This window comes from Arvicanthis niloticus, chromosome X (assembly GCF_011762505.2).
Source record: "Arvicanthis niloticus isolate mArvNil1 chromosome X, mArvNil1.pat.X, whole genome shotgun sequence".
Classification (NCBI taxonomy): domain Eukaryota; kingdom Metazoa; phylum Chordata; class Mammalia; order Rodentia; family Muridae; genus Arvicanthis; species Arvicanthis niloticus.
The window spans coordinates 94,616,679-94,626,377 of record NC_047679.1 but is presented as its reverse complement, the minus strand read 5'-3'; the positions used below and the strand labels follow the sequence as shown (position 1 = coordinate 94,626,377).

General features: G+C 36.1%; 1 pseudogene; it reads right to left on the bottom strand.

Moving 5' to 3' along the window:
• Window positions 1-8,559: 8,559 nt before the first annotated feature.
• On the bottom strand, window positions 8,560-9,277 carry LOC117695325 (protein phosphatase inhibitor 2 pseudogene; annotated as a pseudogene).
• Between the last annotated feature and the right edge of the window lie 422 nt (window positions 9,278-9,699).

The following is a 9,699-nucleotide window of genomic DNA, read 5'->3' as shown; positions in this document are numbered from 1 at the left end:
CTCAACAATGTTCATTGCTTCTTTATTCGTTTTATCCAGAAACTGGAAACAACTTAGAAGACCATCAATAGTACATTTATGCAATGGAATATTTTATAGCTATTAAAAATGAAATCATGAAGTTTACAGGTAAATTATAGAACTCGAAAAGATCATCCCAAGTGAGGTAACTGAAATATAGATTAGTAAATATGGTGTCATTTGCTTATATGTGGATGTTGGCTGTTAACTCATTGATAAACTAGTTACAGTCTATATAACCATATGGGAACAGGGATCCAGAAGGGGGTGAAGGAGGCAGAGTCACCAACCAGGGAAACTGACACCAGAGACCAGCATCAAATGCAGATCTAATGTATTATGCACAACAAGCATTTTTATACAGCCTTTGGACCAATGGGAAATCATGAACTCTGGGGTAGCCAGCCATCCTACTGTTACTATGGGGAGGTGCTAGGCTGCCAGCACCCAAGGGAGAATTGCATAAAGACTGGGGAATCAACCAGCACCCTGTTCTAGACCCAGTCTAAGGCTCACTAGCTTGCTAGGATCCTTTTATGTCAAATGGTATGCCAGTGGACTTAGTCACAAAGCAGTATGGAAGCCTGCTCACCACCCACCAGGACCTATGCATGGCTCCCTGCACTCACAGAGGTTAGGTAGAGAAGAGAGTAAGGAACAAGGCAGAAGGGATGAATATCCCTAGGAAGAAGGAAGAGAATAGATAGTTACAAATGGAAGGGGTAGGATTGGAATGGAAGAATTAATCAGGGATGAGGAGTGAAAACTATGGTGAGGGAGAAAAGATGGGGAGGAAAGCTAAAACTAAGGGCCATTAAAGGAGTCATATGGAAACCTAATACAGTAAAGATATCTTATAAATATATGAAGGTGACCTTAATGAAATTGCCATAATGGGGGAGACCGAACCCTAAGAAGTCGTCTTTTGTTACCAAGTAAAGCTTTCCATGCTATTAATGGGTTACATCTAATCAGTCCCATACAATATGCATAGAGTGAGAGACTTTGGAATTTTCAATCTAAATGAGATCTCTCTATCAAGTCCCCACTTCAGAGTTCAGTAAATTATGCAAATGAGGAGGTGGAAAGAGAGGGTTAGAAGACTCCAAGAAAACAAGATCTTCTGAATCAAATGATCAAAGTTCCTATGAACTTACAGAGACTAAAGCAACATGCATAGGGCCTATATGGGCCTTTACCAGATAGGGTACTAGATCTAAAAGAAGTGAACATACACAGATATCCAGAATTCAGTAGCTATCCTTTAATTGGTAGCTAGCTATTTGCAAATGAAAAAAATTTCCAAGGGAGTCTCACTTGGGAAGCAAACTACTCTTAATGGTGGTTCCCATGCCTAGCAGTAGATAGCCATTGTTGAGGCCTATTCCTGTTATCATAACTATAGCCATTTTGTATTTAGTTTCCATTTTGCTCATAAGGTGAAATTAAGTTCAGGTTCTCAAATTCTACTTCTTAGAAGAAATTACCCATAGCTAACAATGAAAAGGCCATAACACTATGGTTGTAATGCTCATGCTGTTATCTCAATACTCTGGAAATCTCTTGTCCACTACCTTTTTTACCTTACTGAGGACCAATCACCTTAAAGCTTAGCTGATAATACTCTGTCTGTTTAGCCAAAATGTAGTACTGCCTCCACTGTTATCTTCTGAGCTTTGGAATCTGTTTATTCCTATAAAAAAAACCTGCCCTAAGAACAGACTTAGCATTACAGTTTGGCTCCTGAGTCCTCTGTGGTCCTGATCTGTCAGTTTTGGGTATGTATTCAATAAACTATTCTTGCTTAACTGAGATCATTGTTTGTGGGGTTTGTGTGGTAATTGCAGCCAAAACAAAATTAACTCAATAGAATCTGTTGTAGGTTCATTGTCTCAGACTCATAAGTAATGGCACTTAATAATTAATCTATATTTAGTGTAAAAGTAAATTTATTTGCCAGATGTAATTCTTGTCTTGGAGGCTTACTGCTGAGTAAGTTTACCTTTCTAGATCTTTCTGAACTCTAGCTGGGTTGTTCTGGCCATTCTGTCTTGCTTAAACTCTTTTCCAAACTGACTGATTCAAACTGGGTTCTCTCCTTGACCTTAAACTAACTCTGGTAACTTGCTCGAATCTCTGGCTCCTTCTAATTCTCTAGCTTCAACTGCCTCTGCTGATCTGCACTGTACTGCATGAACTCACTGAGGAAGTCAACTCCACTGCACTGCACTCGCTTCACTGACTCCCAACTCACTGACTAAACTGTTTAAACTGACTCCCAACTGACTCCCAACTGACTCCCAAATGAAATGCACAACAAATGAAATGACTAAACTGACTCTAACTGACTCAACATAACTAAACTACTCTGTAATAAACTCCTTCAAATGGAATTGCCCTGAACTGAACTCTCTGTGCAGTGCTCTTTATAGCTTTTCTCCCGAGACTTGGGCATATCCTATCACTGACTCTTTCTGTTAAATCTTTCTCTGATTTATCACTTTGTCTGCCCCTCCATTAGACATCATTCTTTGGGTTTAAAGGCATGTACTAAAGGATTGCATACAGAGAAACTAAAGGTGTGTACTAATGACATGTCTGCATTACAGCCAGGTCACAAAGACATAGAAGATCTTTAGATATAATTAGTACAGCCATGGATTAAAATTCCTGTACAATTTAGTTTTTATTTTTGTTTTTCTACCACACAGGCCTTTTGAATTTATATTGTGACTTCCAGTTTTGATTTTTAATGTGATTTCCAAGAGTCTGAAAACCCATGTGTCTTTGTGCCTATATGGATTTCTTGTGCTTTCTCTTTGGGTCTTTTTCTTGTTTGTTTTGTCATATTCCAAATTATTGTTTCTTTATTTATCTTATTTAAGTTTATTGTTATTCCTTAGATGCCTATTTGATTTCTTTTTTCTTTTTTAAAAAGATTTATTTATTTATTTTACATATGTGAGTACACTGTAGCTGACTTCAGACACACCAGAAGAGGACATCAGGTCTCATTACAGTTGGTTGTGAGCCACCATGTGGTTGCTGGGATTTGAACTCAGGACCTCCAGAAGAGCAGTAAGTGCTCTTAACCACTGAGCCATGTCTCCAGCGCTTATTTGTTTTCTAAGGAGAGACAAAATGGGCATAAATCTGGATGTCCAGTGGAACTGAGAGGGAAACCACAATCAGAATACATTGTGTGAAAAAAGTCTATTTTTAATAAAAGAAAAAAAGAAAAAAATGAAAAAGTGAGTTTTTACATATATATTTCAATCCAGAGACTATAAGCAACCTTGGGTTTATTGTTTTCTTTCATCTTATTATTCAAAACATGTCATAGTTTACAAAACAAGCAAAGAGGAGCAATATCTATCTTTTTTGCAGTTTTGAGTAAGAGCTTTACATAGAAGAGATCAGGCAGTAAAGAGGGGGTTTCTATGGGAGGAGAGGAGCAGAATTGTTGCAGGAAGCCTGTTCAGAGTGCCTAAGGTATATCAAATACAGGCTACAATGACAGACTATGTGAATAGGAAGAAGAGCTGAGGTTTTACAAAGGCAAAATTTAGACCTATCTGCTATTATAACAGCCGTGTATTAATATTAGATGCTCCATTGGATGGAGTTGAAATGCAGCATAGAAAATACACAGCTGTGAAGATGTGTTAATGAAGAAGGGGGCACTATTCTTTTATTAAAATGGTGTCACTGTGCATCTTTTATTTAGATGATTTTTGTAATGCTCACTGTGTATCTTTTATTTAGATGATTTTTGTAATGCTCTCTGCTACAAACTGAAGCTCCATTGATGATGGGTGAGAATCCCAATGATCTACCTTCATTCTGACTCAGTGAAACTAATTCTTGGATTTCTAGCCTTCAGAGCAGTGGGATAGTAAATCTGTAGATATCTTAAGTTACTAAATGTATGAAAAAAAATCTTATGGTTCTTAAGATATCCTCTCATTAGTCAATTATGCCCAGAGCTTTATCCCAATTTTTCTTTAAAGAATACACCTCCTCTAAAATGCTACAATTTTACTCTCCATAGCTAAGAGGTTAGTAGGTGACATGTGATTCTATTTTCACATCTGATAATTAGTGTTTTCATAGTTTTATTTTAGGAAATTGAGTGATGCATAATCCAAAACAAAGCAAAACAATGTAGTTGAACAGGAGGGCTTGCTGAGGATGATACCTCTGCTCCCTCTCCCTAATGGGCAGCACCATTCTGAATGACAGGCTAGTAGAAGAGTTTTCATAAGAATATTTGCTCTCAGGTAAGCTTGAAGAAACTGTTTTTCCCATACAGGCAACTATAATGCCATTCAGAGCAGAATCTCCCATGTGTATATAATGTTTTTATGGATGCAAAGCAGATTTATATCATATTTTATTTAATGGTTTGTAAAATTGTGTGCATATTAAAGAAACAGTGAATCAAAGTTAACCGGTGAAAGAAAGGCAGTGTAGATGAGGGTTCTTAAGTCAAGCAGAACTTTTCCAATATTAGGATGCTGCTTTCTACTTGACAACCATGTTCTCTCCTTGTAGCATGTGGGTTCTAGTTCCTAAGGCTTGGAGTTGAACATATTTTATCTGCTGACCCATCTTACTGTTCTCACAGGTTCTTATATGTTTTGGGATATTTCTCCTATAACCTAATCCTCTCTTTTCTTGTCTCTCCCTCACCTGATGCTTCCCTTTGTGCTTCTTAGTGCCCTAGACAAAGTTGCTTCGACTATCATTATTTTATCTATCTATATCATATTGAGGTACCACAAATGAAAGAAAACATCTAACACTTCTCTTTCAAACAATTACAAAATACTCTGAATATTACTGTCCCCACATGCATTGATTTTCCTTCTAAACATTCTACTATGTACATGTTTTCTTTATTTATTCCTCTATTACTAGAACCCTAGGTTGGTTTCATGCCTTAAATATTGTAAACAGTATTACAGTAAACCTTGATGTGTAACTATATCTGTGATAAATAGACTTGGAGTCCTTTGAACAAACACTTGGGAGTGGCATATCTCCTTGTTGTGAGGGAATCTGAAGTAATCACTGAGACACACTGCCTCTGCTCCAAGTAAATGGAAGTAGGCCTGAGAGGTAACAAATGCTACCTTGGAAGGACTTGTTATGTGAATGCCAATGTAACAAGTTCTTTTGGGACCAGGAGAAGAAAGTTGTTCATCATATGCTTAATTGTGTCTCACTTACTGTTATGATGATCAGAGAAGTCATTAATGGAAGTCTACGGAACTGAACACATTGGCTAGTTCTTGAAGAAAGGGGTGGGATTAGAATGAGGGATTTAGAATGAAAGGGAGCATTTAATGTGGGTTCACATTTTAAGCAGAAGAGAATCTTTTCTTTGGACTTTTCACAGGAGATGTGACTCAGCCCTAAAGAAGAAATGTTCTTTCAGAGGACTTGGGATTAATTGGTTCACAAACATTGATGACTACTAGTTCCAGAGACTCTCATGCCTTCTTCTGACCACCATATGCACCAGACACATATACAGCTCACATACATAACACACAGGCAAAACATTTCTGAACACAAAACAATAGATCTTTAAAAAGCCTTAATTTCCCCTTTTTCCTGTTCCTGCTTGACTCTCTCCATCGTTGTTCCCTTTTATCCACAAACTCACATTTATATATATATATATATATATATATATATATATATATATATATATCCTTACTAATGCTCTTTATCTGTAGCTTTGCACAACACAAGATGGGACTTTTTTTTTTAAATAAACCTTAAGTTTCTGAAAACAAAATTGGGTGGTTGTTTCATTGACATTGACAATGAATACTTGTAAATTCCTGGAGTGCTGTGATCATGATCAGAAATTATCTTCATATGCCCTAGTTTAGAAGTAGTAGACTTTTGGTGATTATTTTATACTGAACTTAAGGAGCCTAATCCACAAGTAGTTCCTAAAGTACAGCAAAATTCACATTGACCTTAAACATAGTAATTTAACATTGGAACTGGAATGGCCTGTTTGCTCTCTATACAGTTTATATCTTCTATAAAGGCTTTGTAGATAATAGGCACTCACATAATATGTTGAAGAAATGATAACACTTAATATGAACTGTAAATACAGATATAAATTCTACAATTACTAATTGAAATGATTATGGTACTTAAAATTTTGCCTTTAAGAACTCAATTTTTTACTGTTAAGCTTTGAATCAACCTTCTCTGTAGTTACGTCATTATTGATTATCCTGTTACACCTCATAAGTATGTTCAATTTTTGTGTAGCAACTAAAAGTATTAGTGATTTATAACTTAAAACATAAATATTAAAATATTACTCAGAGAACATATAGATAGTCCTTTGTAGGAGGAATATATATGCCCAAAGACTTTTGTCATGACATTTTATCTGTCTCTTTTCTTGCTTATAAACCATCAAGGCAGCCATACAGAGCTATAAAAGTATATATATACATATATATATGTATATATATATATATGTATATATACATACACATATATATATACATATATATATGCTGTTATTCTCAGTATTCCACAAATATTGTATTTCTAAATTGAAGTAATCTCAAGATAGCTAACACAACTTAGGGTGTGCTGTGAATTGTGTGAATTATTAGGCATTATAATTTGCTTTCTGTGGAATAAGAAAGTGAAGCAAATTTTGACTGTATTTGAGAGTTCTGGCTTTCCGTGCTGTTCATTATCTGGTGTTTTATTTTTTTTTAATTTTAGTACATTTTATCAAAGAAAACCATTTCTTCCAAGTTATTTGTGTTTAGTAATGATGGTTAAACAGAATAAACTCCATTCCATCTTCCCTGATTCCTCCTGAATGAATGTTACATACATCCTACATTGTATGTAATATATCTGCTACTACAGAATTTTGTGTCTTGCATAATTGTGCTGGAAAATGACCTTAGCTTTATTTATGAACTAGATTCTAAGTGACAGAAAGACTGTCCTCTAACAGGGTTTATTTCACATACTGGAGTACCTTCTACTGAGTTCTGTCATTCAAAGCAATATATAATCCTGACAGCAATAAAAATATTTTCTTCTTTTAATAATATTCTTCCCACGTTTTTGCCATCATGATAGTGAAGTAGTTCAATAAAAGCCATTTCATATATATATAATATACATAAGTTATTTTAAAAGTCTGTTATATAACAGATTCATTTGATGCTACCAAAAACTTACAATATAAATAAATGTCTACCAAGGGAATCACTAAACTAAGACACACAGTAACTACATTCCATTTCAGGAAGAAAATCCAAAGAATTTCTATTATGTTAGAGGAATTGTGTTCATTTGGCATAGTGTGCATCATCATATTCCCTTTATGCAGACTCCTTAGAATCTTTACATTTAAAAATGTTCAGGTATAATTCTTTTTGTACATTGAAGACCAATCATTTTCTGATTTTATATAATGTTTGCATTGTGCAAAAATCCCTCAGTTATTTGTTTTCTAAGGTCTAATGTCAAATGAATGAATATCATTTATTTACTGACCAAACTGTCAGTCAGAGAAGTACAGATACCAAGCTGCTTAGCTTCCTGCCATAGTATAGCTACTACTAGACCTGTTTCCTTTATGTATTAGAAATAACAGGTGTCAAAGTGAGAATTCAGTACTGCAGCAAATGACAGAATATGTATGAAGAGTTCCTCATGTCCAAAAGTTTTGCCATCCTGTAATACAATCTCTACAACTGTATGTGTATAGGCGAGTCACTAGGAAACCAGAGTAGGTTAAGACAGGTATATTAACAAAGTGAACACTGAGATATCCATGGTATTAAAACATTGTTTGAAGTCTCCCCAGCTTACTAAGACAAGCAGAGCAGATGTCAGTGTAACTTTAACGTGGTCATTTATTTCAGTGTTGGTGGGAATAGGGAAAACCAGTTTGGATTAAATCCATTTTCATTCCTTTCCTTTTAAGGACAAAGGAAATGAACAAGAATTATAAAGTTTATTGATTAGACAATAGCACAGATGCCTTCTCAATTGGCCAAAACAAGCTAAAGATAAATGTCAAAAAAAATCTCTTTGCTCTTAAATATTGATCCACCTATATATCCCATTTTATAAATAGGCTTTTGATTGAATCAATAAAAAACCATGAAAGTACCCCAAATATTTTATAAGGAGCACCACCATCTAGAATGGACAAAAATGAATTAGTTTCTCCTATGAAATTATTTAATATAGTAATTAAAAATAAAAAGCTATATAATATCTTATAGAAATTAAACCAGTGCTTTTATAAAAATTAGTTTTGGATTACTGACATTACACTGTATTTGTGAAATATGAGGCACAAGAATATATGCATGAATTAGGCATTTCCTGTCTACTGAGGCTCTATGTTCTTAATTCTTAACTATATATAAATTATGTGTATTTTGTTAAGTCATGAATAGTAAAGAACAAGAAGCAGTATAGTATAGTAACAACGTTTGTATTTGACAAACGACTGATAGGCCGAACACATTTCTTTCATGAATTTTGTGATTCCAGTTGCAGATGGTTACTTGATCCTTGATGGAACTCTTCAATATCCATGCTGTCTCAGTCTGTAGTCACTGCCATTCCTTCATCTTCATCGTCATCATTTTGATCTTTTGAAATTAACAGTCTGGCTAATTTAATATTCAGTCCTTCGTTGTAGTGAAGCTTCCTTTTCATTTCAAACTGACGCTTCTTTTCCAGCTCTTCAGGGGTGAGGTTATTATCTTCCTCTCCATTATTTTCTTGTTCTAGATTCATATCCTTTGGCTGGGAGACTTCATCAACAGCTAATTTTCTAGTAATGAAGTCTGGACTCAAAGTTTCACTGCATTCTGAATCACTATCAACATCTTCATTGTAAGCTATCATATTGCGGTAACAAGTGTTTGGCTCATCTATTTTCATCAAACCATAGTCTTTGTCAGCTGGATGATATGTTGCCAGGATGTTCACTTCATCCCACTTCTGGGATTTTTTACTCAGCTTCCCTTCGAAAGTCCGGCGGGGCTGTTCGGCCGAGGCCACTCCTGGTGAAGCCACAGAGGTCTTGTTCTTCAGGATTCCCTTGATGGGCCGGTGAGAGGTCATTGAAGCCGCCATTTCTGGTTGGTGCAGCTGGTGTAGGGTCCTGGAGAAGAAGAAGTTGGTCACTGCAGAGACCCCCTCCGAGCAGCCGTGGAGCCCAGTCTAGTCTAAAGCAACCACACCAGCTATCGCAGAAACCACTGCCTGGGTTAGTGATGACACAATGACTGCCACGTCACAGCTGACTGTGCGGAAGTCTACTCTCCACCTCTGCAAAGTAGTCCCCCCACGGGCCCTGCAGAGAAGGCCTGCCTAGTACCCAATAAAAATCTTTTCAATGGTTGGTGGTTCAGACTCCCCAAGGGGGGCAATGAGCAGAATGTAAAATGAATAAGATAATGGACTGAACCTCTGAAATAGTAAGCCAACCCCAATGAAATGTTTTCCTTTATATAAAAAAAAATGAATTTGGGCTGGAGAGATGGCTCAGTAGTTAAGAACGCTGCCTGTTCTTCCAGAGATCCTGAGTTTAATTCCCAGCAACCACAAGGTGGCTCACAACCATCTGTAATGGGATCTGATGCCCTCTTC